This window comes from Callospermophilus lateralis, unplaced genomic scaffold (assembly GCF_048772815.1).
Source record: "Callospermophilus lateralis isolate mCalLat2 unplaced genomic scaffold, mCalLat2.hap1 Scaffold_148, whole genome shotgun sequence".
NCBI lineage: Eukaryota > Metazoa > Chordata > Mammalia > Rodentia > Sciuridae > Callospermophilus > Callospermophilus lateralis.
In genome coordinates this window covers 1,205,616-1,221,104 of record NW_027512614.1, presented here as the reverse complement: position 1 = coordinate 1,221,104, position 15,489 = coordinate 1,205,616, and the positions used below count along the sequence as shown (strand labels likewise).

The 15,489-nt window shown below is 38.4% G+C and overlaps 1 pseudogene; it reads left to right on the top strand.

The window, feature by feature from the left end:
* The window catches only part of LOC143640257 (lipase member I-like), a 174,091-nt pseudogene extending 160,529 nt beyond the window's left edge, over positions 1-13,562 (top strand).
* Positions 13,563-15,489: the final 1,927 nt, after the last annotated feature.

Genomic DNA, 15,489 nt, shown 5'->3' with positions numbered 1-15,489 from the left:
TGCTCAGTAACTCAGTGAGACCCCATCTCTAAATAAAATACAAAATAGGGCTGGGGAGGTGGCTCAGGGGTCGAGTGCCCCTGAGTTCAATCCCTAATAACAAAATAATAATAATGATAATAATAATAATAATAATGATAATAATAATAATAATATGAAAGATCAAATGCTCATATTATTCATAACAAGGTGATTTGGGTTATTGTATTTGGTAGCCCATGACTTCTTTTCCTTTTCTTAATGAGGTTGGAGAATCTCCAATTCCAAGCTGAGTTTCTGGGGCTTCAACTCTTTGGGTTTGTATTTATTTATGGTACTAGTGATTGACCCCCAAGGATGCTCTACAATGAAAGACATCCCCAGGCCTTTTTTTAAAAAAATTTACTTTAGAGACAAGGGCTTGCTTACTTACACAGGTTGGCCTTGAACTTGTGATCCTCCTGCCTCAGCCTCCTCAACAGCTAGGATCACAGGAGTGCGCTGCACCTGGCTGGTGGTTCTCTTAAGATGCTTTGTTTCTGCTCATCAGGAAGGTTTTTGTGGGCCTGAAGTTGTTCTAGATGGTGACTTCATGAGATATAAAATCAGACCTGCATTTGGCGCATGGATTCTTGTTAAGGGCATGCATTGTGTGAACTTCTCTGCTTGAATCCAGTGCTCTGTGAACACTGTTTGATTTTCAGGACGCAGCAGCCTGAACCACGTCTTTGCCGTCCTTCGCTGCCATTTGTGATAATCCAGCTATTATTGAAAGCTGGGTCTAATGGTCCCTGAAGGTCTCTTTTCCTAACTCTTGACATGTTTAAGAAGACGGGCTCAGATGCAGAAAACCCCGGGGAATGCTACAGAGGTAGACTCTCCTTTACTCAGGTGTTCCTCTACCAAAATGGTCTCTAGGAAGAATAGATTCAAGCAACCTGCCTCACCTTTGCATCACTAGAGCCAAACCGTGTCTCTTTCTGTGATTAAATCACACCTTCCATTTTCTCCTTTATGCAAATTAGACACTAAAAACTCTGTCCCTTCTTTCCTGAGAACCAAGTCAAGCAAGTGTCTGATTCTCTCAGCTTTCTTTTCCAAATCTATTAGATGGTAATAATATACCCAGAAAAATTAAAACTCATGAAATATAACAGTTTTTCATTGAAAACCCTTATATTTTAAGGAACATGTAGTATTGTGGGTTAGATGTGGTGTCCCCCCCAAAAGCTCACGTGTGAGACAATGCAAGGAGGTTTAGAGGGGAAACCATTGGGTTACAAGAGCCTTAAGCCAATCAGTGAATTGATCCCTGATGGGATTAATTGAGTGGTGACTGGAGGCAGGTGGGGTGTGGCAGGAGGAGGTGGGGTATTGGGGGGCATGGCTATGGGGTATTCTATATATTTGTATCAGGAGAGTGGAGTCTCATTCTGCTTCTTGATCAGCATGTGAGCTGCTCCCCTCTGCCACACTCCTCCACCATGATATTTGGTCTCAACTTGAGTCCCAAGGAATGGAGCCTGCTGTCTATGAACTAAGACCTCTGAAACGTTGAGTCCCCAAATAAACCTTTCCTCCTTTACAGTTGTTCTGGTTGGATCCTTTAGTTACAGTACCAGAAAATGCTGGCTAAAATATGTAGTTAAGAAAACAATAACTTCTGGCACAAGAGACAATATAGACATATTAATTATTGTATATCATTATCACTACAGATTATTAAATATCAATTATATTTATTATTATTATTATTATTATTATTATTATTAAAGTAATTGGAAACATGGTTCTTTCTAACTCACAGTCTAGACAGAATTAAACCCATGTACTTTGATGTAACTTACTGTATGATCTACAGTAAGTACAGGAAGAGACAAACTATTGCAGAATTCTGTACATACTGGGAAGTAGTCTTTCAGCCATCTTTCCATAACAGAGCTACGGACTTGTGTGACTATAGCAATAAAAAAAATGAGTCACACAGGCCACAGCAAAGTATGTTTGTTTAGCACAAATCTGTAAGATGAAGGAAGTAGCAATGATTCACCTTGACTACAGGGAATGATTTTTGGAAAGAATAAAAATGTAAGTAAAGAAAGACGTGTTATTTCCAAGCATTTAAGAGGCAATTATAGACAATTCACAGTTTAAAAAAAAGAAGAAGAAGTATGCATTTGAATGCTTATGAATAACAAATGTGACTTATTCAGGTAATAATAGGTTGTACCAAAGTTGGTAGAGTATTCTGTCAATATTAAGAAGGACAAATACATCCATGCTTAGCTATTTGAAGAAGAAATTCACTTGTGTATTTTTAATCACTCCTCCAAAAGCATAAAAATGTACTCAGTAAGCAAGTTGATGGTCCTAATCAGGGTCAAATTTTTAACAGCAGGTCAACTGCTAACATATACAAAGGAACCCACACAGCAGTAATGTTAGGAAAAAAAATGTGAAATTCGCCTAAGCTGCTACAATTTGGGGACAAAGACATTATGCTTCAGTGGTCTTCAGACCCTCAATTACCACAACAAAACAGCAATTGCTTTGGGCTAGGGCTATTTCATGATAGGTGGGTTGTACATTTCTCAAAAAGAAAGATTTTAAGGTGCTTGTTTATATATATATGTATTTTTGCACTAGTTTAACCTTTCTCATTGACCTAAAAAAGTACAACACTATTCTGCAATTGTTACTGTAAAACTAGCTAAAGAAATGTGCTGCTCTGAACTTGCAGGTAGAGAATAAACTTAGAAGTTTTAGGACATTCATTTAAATACTCAGGAGATGTGGTTTTTTTTGTTTGTTTGTTTTTCTTCAGAAGTTACCTCAAAAACAGAAAAGCAAATGCTGCAACTCTTCCTTCTTCAGTGCTCTCCTGGTAAAAAATGTCCTTTACCTGAAGAGTTACGGTTGTATTTATATGCCCTTTGGTTTATAAGGTTCCATCAAAAGGGGATCACTAAGCTAAAACCATGACGGTGTAAAAGGGCGGGAGCCCACTGGGAAACCAAGGTAGTGGTGAAGGGACCACCCCCCCACACCCCAAACCCTGAATCTTGCCATCTACTTAGAAGGATTTTAGATGGTTGCTTCAAGAAACGGGCATGAGTTTATTAAAAGGGATGGGAAAGAAAAAAGGGGGCACTCTCGAGAGAGAGGGTGGACCTTTCAGAAAAGAGAGAGCATGACTCTCCTGCCCTCCAGTTTTATTGGGGGGTCCCAGAGAAGTTTCTGGAGAATGCTGCCTGTTTCCACCTCTGGATCTTTACTGACAACAAGATGACATCAGACTTTCGAGTCTCCCCAACCATGACCGTTCTAGGTCATGTTGGCCCGTGCTGACCAGTTCTGATTGGAACCTGTTCTTACAGACTTTGTGGTTAGGGGGAATTCTTCCTGTCTCCCTGCATTCTGGGATCTGGTCTGCATAAGGATCACACAAGTCCCCCTTGCAGAGTAACGTGTGTTCTTTGTAGAGTTAGGGGGTCTTTATTTCTTCTGCAGGTGACAGGTGACTCTCTGAAGAATGTAGCGTATCCTGTGAACTTAAGCCAGAACAGGGATGCAGGTAAATTGCTTCTCAAAGGTGAAAGCTTATGGGGAACAACACAGTGGGAACAGTCTATGGAAGGATTTCCCAGCCTCATATTGCAACCACTCATGTCTGTCTGTCCCTATCAATGGGATGTGACACACAGGCACCAAGTTCAGTTTCAAATGTTTTCAATGTCTAAAGCAATCTTATTAAAAATAAGTTAAAGAACATTCACAAATTGGTTTTTCTTCCATATTAAACTTTCCTAAATGATGCATCCATTATTATAGTTCATTATTATTTATTAGTATCATTAATTATGCTATTAATTATTAATATTGATGATTGTAGGTTATTGTCAATCATAATGAGAGATGTAAAGCTACTTCTGTCTTACATTCTTACCTATTCTTTTAATTCCTTCTATAAACTCAGTGCATAAAACATGTTTTGAGGTAAGAGGGATAGATATACTGACTTCTATGATTCTCAAACTGTACTCTCCTTTTTGGTTTTTAGTACCGGGGATTGAACTCAGGGGCACTCAACCACTGAGCAACTTCCCCAGCCCTATTTTGTATTTTATTGAGAGAGAGGGTCTCACTGAGTTGCTTAGCATCTTGCTTTTGCTGAGGCTGGCTTTGAACTCGTGATCCTCCTGCCTCAGCCTCCCCAGCCATTGGGATTACAGGTATGAGCCACCACACCTGGCAAAATGTATCCTCTTAAACTCTGAAGAGAACAGGTCAGAGGAGCAGCCCAGTCTTATGATTGCATGATCCCTTCCTATAAAGATTTTATCAAGCATTAAAATGTATCCACTTTAGACAGTGAAGAAAATTTTTTAAAATTTATCATGTTGATTTTGAAGGTACATAGCTGTGAGAAACCCAATTTTTTGCATATGATTTCTCAGCAGTCATGATGCATATGCGGATATTTTTGCAAAGTTAGAAAAATCGAATCCACACAATGTTCTCCTGAGTCATGAAATTTTCAGGGATAGTTAAGTGGATAAAATATATTTTGCAGCCATTCAAAGAACAATTTATAATTTATAACATGAGGTTAACTTCTTGTCATTTGTCGACTGTATCTCAGTTTTCTGAAGGTGTTTCAAAGCTTGTAGACTCTGGGTCTCTGAGACCTGCAAGAAAACACCCTTCTACTTACACCTCTGCTTTAACTAGAACTTATCAAATCAGGATCATTCAACACACTGAACACCTGCTGGAAAAGTAATATATATTTACAACTGGGAAAGATTGACATAGAACTCTGTCGACTCCTAAATGGGGAAATATGATAATGCTGACCCCTGTTTTGAGAAGACAATTTAGAAAGTCAGAAATAGGGAAACTTTTGTGAAAGAAATCAGCTTATTTTTTAGGAAAAATTATGAAGCTATCACTGGGACATTTCATTTATTCAGATTCAATGCAGTAAACTGCCTTCCCTTCAGAATATGCAAATTATCTTTGGAATTTAAATGCTGGCCAGCTAAATTACTTAGGCAATTAAAAAAAAATCCAATTCAGACTTATTTTGCAACACAATGTTCTTTCTCCTGAGGTTTCAGCTCCCAGGGACTCCTGACATCCAAGGTCTGAGAAGGGGAAGTAATCAGAGATGAGTGGGAAGCACATTTTTATCTCTATTAGAATACCAACTCTGTAGCCCTATTTTGTAGATAATTAATGCTATGGAATATATCTTAAATAATTTCAAGAAGTCAATTTGATTCTGGTGTTATTTTGCATAGTATAATAACTAAAATTTACAATGATTATATTGTATATTTCCAAAAGGCCAGAACAGAGGTTTTAGAGTATTATTTTTAGAGACAAATGAGATATGTTCATGTTGATGGGATGTTAATCATCGTGATTTAATCATTGCACACTGTATACATGCATCCAAACATCACACTCTACACCATAGATAACGTACAATTATTATGCATCCAACCTAAAGAAAGTTTGAAAACTCCTAATCGCCAAGTCATAAAACGTAGCTAGTTCAGGATACAGTCATTCATAAAATGATCCTGTTGATAGTTGTATAAGGCCCAAATGATTTCTCAATGAGCTCTGCCTTCTTTCTGGTCTTGGGTTGAGAACATACTTCCACAACTTTTTTTCTAAGTCTGTGTGAAAACTTGCACTACAGCTTTAGATAATTTCAGTCCTTGGTTGTGTTAAAGGGATATGCCTGCACTTTAAATGTTCTTAGAAGGAAACAAAGTCCTTTCTTGAGTTACACAAGGTCATCAGTGACTCTATGATTTCTCCTACAGAGTGTCCGGCACTCAAGATTACCAGACAGGTTAGGAAAGATAAAAATGTTTATCACAGGTGGGGTAGGTGATTGGGAATCTGAGACATTTATAATAACCAATATTGGAAGAGTGTAAGTTCTACTTCCATTACATCTCTCCTATCTGTTCCGTTCCCCTTTACATAGCAATTGCAAATTTGTGAAAGACATATATCACAGCAAGAGGGGGTGCTCCCTAGTTAACCTAAACTTTCCTGAGAATACTTCCCATTTTGTAATAGCGCCAGAATGAAGACATCTACACAGAATTCAGGATGGGGAGAGAAATTAGAATCCAGAATTGAATAAAATGACTTAACAATGGAGGGGAAATTCCCTAAAAGCAGTTAACTCCAGGTAGAAAGATCTCGAATATGTGCATGGTGGCTTCAGTTCTCAAAGCTGGTTGAGTCCCAGGCTGCAAAGGTACACGGTAAGAACTGCCCTTTAAATCAGAGAGCAACGTGGGGGTTGGTACACAGCTAAGCAGAGCTATCTGCCTCACACACTGCCCAGTGCTAGGGGACAGAATGTTTGGGTAAAATCTTGTCAACTTGGAGGGGCTTGAGATTACCCGACTAGAGACCACATACCTGGACAAACAACAGCACCCTGGAATTGGTGGCCCATGAAGGAAACCCACCTGCACAAGTGGAAACCCACCTTCAAATATGGCTAATGCCAACTGCCTGTATGCTTCTTCTTTCCATGAAAAACAGTCAAATAAAAAATGTCCAAAATATTCCAGCCACCATGTACAGCACAGAATAAAATGGTGTAGTCCTCTAAAGAAGCCAAGATCTATGAGCCATAACCAAGAGAAAATGAGACACACACACACACACACACACACACACACACATAAATATATATATAAAACAAATAAACAAATATATATATTTGTTTATTTGTTTATTGGTACATTACATTTGTGCATAATAGTTGGGTTCATTTTGACATAATTGCACATGCATGGAATTATTTTACCCTGTTTCAGTTTCCAATGTTCCTCCCCTTCCCTGTCCTCCCTCCCCCAATTTTTTTTTCTTCTACCTACTGGTCTACCTTCCACTCATTTATATATATTTTTACTTGGTACTTTATAGATAAACAAAAGAGTGGAATGGATCTTCTGCCCATAAAAGTTCATTGCAGTTTTATTCACAATTCCAAACTGGGGAAGTAAACAAAGTGTGCTTCGGCATATCTAGAAAACGGAATGTTATTTAGAAAAGAAAAGAAAGAAAGAAATGAGATAGAAATATAAAAAAAAAAATCTGAAATGTATATTGCTACATGAAGGAAACCAAAGGAAAAGGCTAGCTATTCTATGATTGCAACATTATAATGTTCTAGAAAAGAGGGAACTGTGGAGACAGTAAAAAGATATGTGGTTTACAGAAAAGATAATGAGGTAGCACCAAGGGAGTTTTTAGGACAGGGAACCATTACTGTGTGGTTCTGTAATGGTGGACGCATGTCATTTATATTTGTCAAAACCCACACATTGTCCAATTCTAGGAGTGGACCCAAGTGTATACTATGGGCTGTAGTTAATTATGATTCATCCTTATTACTCCACCAATTGTGATAAATGTGCCACACATTTATTAATGTAAGACTTTAATAATAAGAAAAACTTGTGTAGATGTGTGTGTATGTTGAGGGAAACATGGATGCTCTCTATTTTCCACTTAGTTCTCTCTCTTTTTATTTTTTGGAAGACTGAGAAAGATCTAAAAGAAAAAGTGATGATTTTGAAAAGTCGTGCCTATCTTCTGAACCGTAATACAGTACCATATGGTTTAATAAACATGTACAGGGACTCCTAGGACAATGGAGCAGAAGAAATCGTTGATGAGATAATGACAGAATAAACCCAAACTTCAATAGAATGATCAACCCCCCCCCCCAAACCTGAGAATCTCAGAAAACAAGAAGCAGAATCATTTGAAAGTAATACCATTTATAGGAAAATTGTGGTCAGAGTACTAAAAGCCAGAGTAAAAATGCAAATCTTCTAAAGCCATCAGCAGGGAAAAATAAATAAATTAATAAATAAAAGATAAATAAATAATAATAAACACTACTTTCAGAGGCTTTGGTTGATTTACAACTGACATTAGAAAAAGTGAAGTCAGAAGACAACAAACTACTCTTAAAATTGGGTGGGGGGAGAATAAATCCAGAATAAATCCCAGAATTGTAATTCCAGGGAACAAGGACTTTCAACAATCAAAACATATAAAGAAAATTTTTCAGAGAAATAAAAGAATTGGTAAAAATTTGTCCCGAGGAGATGTAGATTGAAAGGCGTCTCCCGCCTCTGTGGGTGGCAGTAAAACCATCCAAGATGTGTCCAGGAAGATAGATTGCTCCAAATGAGACTTCAAAAAAAAAAAATAACCTCTAGAAGACGGTGGGTCCCGGAAAGCCAATCAAAATGAATGGAGGGTTTGAGAAGCTCCCTTGAAATGGAATCAGGAGCGACCAAAAACGGAAGCGATAAAATTAAAATACTAAAAAAAAAAAAAAATGCCTTTCCATCCAAAATAAGGCAGGAAACAAGGAAGGAAGAGATAAAAGATGGATCAAACAGAAAGCCATTGGGAAAAAAGTGTGGTTAGGTTAACCAGCTAGGTAACCAGGTGAGTATGTGAACAGATCCCATTTCAATTCAAGGACAGAGATTGCCCCCCAGAAGCAGAAAAGTGTTGGGGAGAAAAGGGAATTGGTAGAGGAAGACCCCTATGAAAGATGGAGACTGGGCAGGAACACTGGGAGAGCCCCAATGTAAGCCCTGTGTTCTACGAATCCACTAACAAATTACTTTCCCATGATGATGAGATTTCATGTCTTTGGGAAAAAGTTTGTTCCGTATATTCAAGAAAATTTAGAGTGCTCGCATATTCAGTCTCCTAAGTCTTTTTGAAACTGGTGGGTTCTCTTTCCAACTTTGAAACTTTTTGTTTTTCTGTGTATGCCAGACATTTCGAACAAGTTTTAATAAGGCATTTAAACATCTTTTCCAAAAATGCGTGTCTCTTTAATAACTGCTAAGAAAGCCATTACTTTTTTTTTAATCACCCTTTCAAGAGCAGAACTAGATAATGGAGTTAAACAAGCACCATGTTCTTCCTTTAAGATTCCCAGGTAGATGGCTTCTTTAAATTTCAATTAATATTTATTTGCATTCTTGGAGTGGAAAAGCTTTAGGGGTTTCCTATAATTGCTTAGATTGACTTTTCCTGGACTTAAAAATTCAATGCCTTGCCTCATGATTAAAATGGTTTCAATTACATTTGTGGCTCAAGTTTAAAAATCTATAAATTACATTTTTCCTTTAATAAGAATTACGTACTGGTTTTTCTCTAGAACCGATTAGAAATCTTGACCATGAATGTAAACGGCTGATTTAAAAAAAAAGGAAAAAGAAAAAAAAAAACACACAAATAGCCTAGATATTTCAGATGAGGGGTGACCTTGGAGGACTATGATATCATTACCAGTTTCTAGTTGTATAGATGTGGTCACCTAAAATAATCTGTAGGTCTGACTACATTACAGGGAGGAGAACAGAACGGAATGACAGAAGTGATTGGCAATTACCTGACCTGGCTTCTTTCCTGGGGTGGCACTAACTAACTGGGTGACTTCCCGTTTTCCACTTTTCTCTCTGCAGGTAAGGGTTTTATGTACATTGTCTCCTAGTTTATTTCACATCTGATTTTTTTTTTTTTACCTAGGATTGAACCCAGGGGCCCTCGACCACTTAGCCCCATCCCCCAGCCCTATCTTATATTTTATTTAGAGACAGGGTCTCACTGAGTTGCTTAGGGCCTCTCTGTTGCTGAGGCTGGCTTTGAACTCACGATCCTCCTGCCTCAGCCTCCAGAGCTGCATGGATCACAGGCATGAGTCACCATGCCTGACCCTGATGTTCTTTAGGAGTGCATACTTTTTATATTTCTGATGGTCTCTTCGACTTTGTCACCATTTAACCCACTTGCTCTTGTCTTTGGGGAGTGTCCAGCTCTCCAAGTAGAGAATATCAAACTTGTATCTGCAGTAAGAATTACTTGGAGGTATTCATTAAGGTAAAGATTCCTGGGCCCTACTCCTATAGCTACAATTTAGTCGGTGTGAGGTCAGGCCCAGTGATATGCATCTGGAATCATCATGCTAGGTCAATTTCATCAGTGGTCCTAGATACAAGGACCTCAGAGCTAGGAACTTCGTATATTTTATTTTATTTTAGTGGAGTCTATTATCTAACCAAGAGAAGTCTAGATCGTGCATCATGTCAATGGATGTGGAAAGGATTTGGTTGGGTTGGGACATGTTCTACAAGCAGTGTCCATGGCCTACATTCAAATTCATCAATTATTTGAACAAAGTGACGGAAGAGAGGACTTCAGGGTGAGGGTGATATTATAAGCTGGTCCAACTAGATAACTGGTAAGGCCTTTCCCTTTGAGACCAACTAAGGACCATGAATGAGTGGGGGGGGGTGAGTTCGAAAAATACTCAAGACAGTTGTTAGTTTGGGACATGCTTGCCTATGAAGCAGCCATATGGATCTGTTTTGAAAGTAAATAGACATAACAAGTCTAGTTCTCAAGAGAAAGATTGGGAGTGAAGACAGAGATTTTATATTTATCTGCACATAGATTGCAAATGGCCCAAGAAACAGTAAAATATCCAACCAAAAATGAAGAAGCTATCAAACAAGTTTTTTTTTAAAAAAAAAAATGGAAAGAACACTTACACATGTAAAGTAGTCAATATCTGTATTTAACACACATGAAATCATCTGGATGGTTTTGTGGTTTCTTAGAGCAAAAAAAAAAAAAAAAAAAAGGATTCATATTTTCTTAAACTGCACTGGCCCCCAGAGTCTGATTTGTAGTAAGTGTTCCTTGTGATTCCCATGGAAGGATCTTTAACTACATTTTCAGAGACACTGAATTGGAGACAGAGGAAGCTATTATTTTCCATCCCATAGATAGATGGATCAATAGATTTTCATGGATAGGAATTCGTGTTTGTTCTTATAGAACTTTGCATGTGATTGACCTTTTCATATCATAGATCAACCATCTGTATTTGTGAACTGTAGTAACCTTCTTCCCACTGCTAGATTAAGAACTGAGAAAGGCAAAGTGTCCTATTGGTCCTGTGTGTGTCTCTACATCATTGCTTCCTAGTGGCATACTGGGTGCTTAGCACATATAAATACTTAGTAAATATTAATTGAGCTAAATTATAGGGGAAAAAAGTTCTTGATAGATGTTACTTTTTTTCCTATTCTTTTTCATCCATATCCATAATTACAGAATAACTCAGCATTAGTGAATGGGAAAACCTGTCTCGTTTCCCTCAGTCTTTCATGTGTTAGATGTGGGTATATGATCCAATTTCCTAATTGGTACTTCAGGGTCATAATAATAGAAACTGCTGAGTTATCACTTTGAGCAAGGGCTGACGCTATCATTCAGACCACCCATCTTACTGATCAAAAATGGAATAAAGTGTTTTTTTTTTTTTTTAAATATGCTTGCAAGTATTCAAGGGCTAAGCATGAAAGCCAACAACATAAGCTTAGACTTGGGGGAATATTGTTTCTCCTAGGCTCCTCCTGGGTAAATGGTGCTGAAAGATTAGAAAAGTTCTCAATGTTCTTCTCAGCCTCATGGGGCGACTGGAGTCTGGTCCACCAGAAAGGGTGTCTTGGTAAACCTGTCCTGCTGTGGGTTGGGATCCCCCCGGGAGGACCATTCTTCATGAGGAGGGATGATCTAGAATCCCTACAACAGGGTCAAGCTGAACTGCGGTTAGTCGCTCTTTCCCCTAGTCACCTGGCAGAAAGGAACAGAACTACTGAGGGAAATCTTGGGGAGGCTGTATCATGCCAAGTCTCAAATTATTCCCATGACTTTTCATTTACCAATCTCTTATCATGAATATAAAAAAAACCTAACTGTTCAAATGGGGGACAAACACATCCCATGTAAAGCAAAAGAGAAGACAATAGAAAAATGGAGCTAACTCACGTGGATCTGGATCCTGGAGCTGTGAACCAGACTTAAAAAATCATGAAGGTCAATTCCATTCTCAAAAGGTAGAATTTCACATTTTGCTATAGAACCAATAGAGTGGGAAAGACAGCGATTCAAGTTGAAAATTCATGAGTATGAGAAAAAATTAGGTAGGGTTGGAAGGAAAAGAGACTGAAAATACAGATCACAAGAAAATATCCAAATGGAAAAACTAATGAAAAAGGAAAAAATACAGAAGAGAAGGTTATACTCCTTCGGGTATAGGGTAGGGGGAGGTGTTGCACAAAGGTCATCTGAGTTCAAATGGGGAATATAGAAAGAATCAGACAGAAGCAATTTTTGAATATATTATGCATGAACATTTTACAAAGCTTTAAAAAAAAATATTAAGTCTCCCCGGTTTGAGACACTACCAAAGATATGGTAGATTGCAAACGAAAAGAAATAACAGAAATTCCTCCCATCCCTGAATTGAAACCATTCACCAACATGACTTAGTCAATTTATTCTGTCAAAAGTGGAGCCTGTTAATCCACCCCTTTGAATTTGGTGTGGTCTTGTGGTTAGTTTTCACTGGTATGAATGCGAAAGCCGCGTTGGTGTCAGAAGACTGAGAACAGACCCCCATAGAATGTAGGGCCCCCATATTTCTACCTGTGGCCTGTCATGTGAGGAAACAGAGGCCAGCCTCTTCAGGATGAGAGACCACATGAGAAGTGGCCTGACAGGCAGCCAGGACTATCAGACACAGAGCTGTGCAGCCCCAGTTGACCAATCACAGGGTGTAGCTGTATATATTTCCATAGTGAGGACAAACAGAGGAACTGTCCAGGTGAACCCAGCACAAATTCCTGAGCTACAGGATGATGGTGAAATAAAGTGATTATTGTTTTAAGGCACTAAACTTCAGAGTATTTATTAGGAAGCAACCGATCACGAAGTTGGTTTCTGTGTTTGTTAGCTTTCTGTTATTGTAATAAAATACCTGAGATGATCCACTTAAAAACAATAAAGGTTTGTTTTGTTTCAAACTTGAAGGTTTCAGTCCATGGTGTGTTGCTTTTGAGTCTTTAGTGAGGCAAAACATCACAAGAAGAGCTAAGATGATGGTTAGGAACAAAGGAGAACAGAAGAAAGGGAGTTGAGGTGCAATTATCCCTTCAAGGTCACACACTCAGTGACTAGAACACTTTTTATTAGGTCCGTTCCTTTTTGCATTGCTGACCTCCCAGTATCACCAAGTAGAGGACCAAGCCTTTAATAAATGTGCCTTTGAAGGACATTCTATATCCAAAGCATAGTGAGACATAAAAGTAAGCCTCCTCTGTAATAAAAACAGAACCCATGCCAATGGAATGGGATTCGGTGTAAAGACTGGAAAACTGGAAGAAGCTCACGGTCTGACCAGGAGAGTCAATGAGGAAAATGTTTGGCAGGTGAGAGAAGCAATGAACTGTGTAATTCAGTCCCAGGTAAACTACCTGGAGGAACCAGGATCCAAAGGAAACCTACAGAGTTTATTAAGAGACCTGTATAATAAACACCGCCATCTTGGTCTAAAAGTTGATCCACCGAGAAGAGTCTCCGGCAGAAGGTTGAAGTGTCCATCTGCAAGTGGGATTTCTAGGAAACACAGTGCACCTAGGACTTTCCAGGTTGTCACATAAAACTAAGTCTCATCTCCCATCCTTCCAGTGAGCATGACATACTCAATGTAAAAGTTGGTCTCAGAGTAAAGATAAGACTCCTGGGTGTGGCTGCAAGATGCAATAGTAACACCTTAGAAAGATTTGGGAAGAGGGCCAGAGAACCCTCTGAGTTAGGCAAACTAATTTTAGTATAGTTGCTTCCCAGCTTCCTGACATAACTGGAGTAGAGAGAAATCTGTTTTAAAATATAGATGTCACTCCCACCTATCCCACTCCTTGGTTTGTACCCAAAGGACTTAAAATCAGCATAGTACAGTGAGTCAGCAATGTCAATGTTTATAGCAGCTCGATTCAGAATAGCTAAACTATGGAACCCACGAGGTGTCCCTTGATAAATGAATAGTTAAAGAAAATGTGAATATATATATATATATATATATATATATATATATATATATATTCAATGGAATATTACTCAGCTTTAAAGAAGAATGAAATCACGCCATTTGCCAGTAAATGGATAGAGTTGGAGAATATTATGCTAAACGAAATAAGCCAATCCAAAAAAAGCAAAGGGCAGATATTTTCTCTAATATGAGGATGCTAATTCACAATGGTGGGGGGGCACTAGAGAAGAATAAAGTTGCCTTAGATTAAATAGAGGGAAGTGAAGGGAGGGGTGGGGAGAGGACATGAGGATAGGAAGGATAGTAGAATAGAACAGACATAGTTACCTTATGTACATACATGACTGACCAGTGTGATTCTACAACATGTACACTCAGAAAAATGATAAATTATACTCCATGCATGGATGATATATCAAAGTGCATAAATGCCTTCTACTGTCATGTATGATTAATTAAAACAAATTTTAAAAATATATAGATGTCACTAACAATGGGGTTACATCCCAATATACACACTGTAAGTGGAGATTATCAGGAGTCAAACATTTATCTACTAGACATAACCTACTGGACATAATAGTTTAGCAACCCAGTTGTTGCTTGTTGGTTGTCAATTGTTGGTTGTTTACCTTTTCTCTCTCGTGACTGACAGGTAGCTGTGGTTCACTGCCGCTGAACAGAATCTTGAGAGAACTAAAGTCTGACTGCTAACCTGGACAAAGGTCAGAATTCAAAGTAGTTTCTATTGAACGCATATTGCTCTCACACCATCCTCACATTAAAAGAAAATCACATGACAAACCATTTGTAAGTCAGGTACCATCTGCGGTGGTGCCCATGGTTTGGAGGATTTGTAGCATCACTTCATAAGATTCAAAGGAAACCCACAAAGTTTATTAAGAGACTTGTATTAATAAACACTGCCATCTTGGTCTAGAAGTAACTGAGAGTCTCTATTCAGTATACAAGGCAGCCCCTGAAACTTATCTTTGTATGAGAAGAGAGTGTTGAGAAACACATCTATAGCTGTAAAATGGATCACTTCCCATTGGAAATGAATGCTTCTGCACAGGGTGAAGTCAAGAGCCTCAGACAACCATGGACCCAAGATCTACAGAAAAGGAACATAAATGAGCCTCAATTTAGAAGCATTCTCTGCATCTGGGGGAAGAGAAACTAATAAAATTGGTGTAGTTTTATTTTTAAAAAATCGTTGGACCAGTAATTGCTATGCTTCTCATTGTATTTTCCCCTTTTGAACAGGAGTATCTGTCTTACCATTATATTCGGGATATATAGAGCATTACAATTAAGCTGTCCCCGAATTCAGAAGAGATGGCACCTAGGAGCCTTGTCAGCATGAGAACTGGGTGTGGATGCTCCGATCCAAAACTCTGAGTACAACGTTGTCACTGAATGAGAAGCTTTTGCAGTCTGCAGAATATAGGAGCATATGTTGTAAGTAAAAGGAGTCTAGGTAATTTGTCACCAGACAGCATATTGTTAATAATATCAGTCGCAGCTCCCTTTCACTC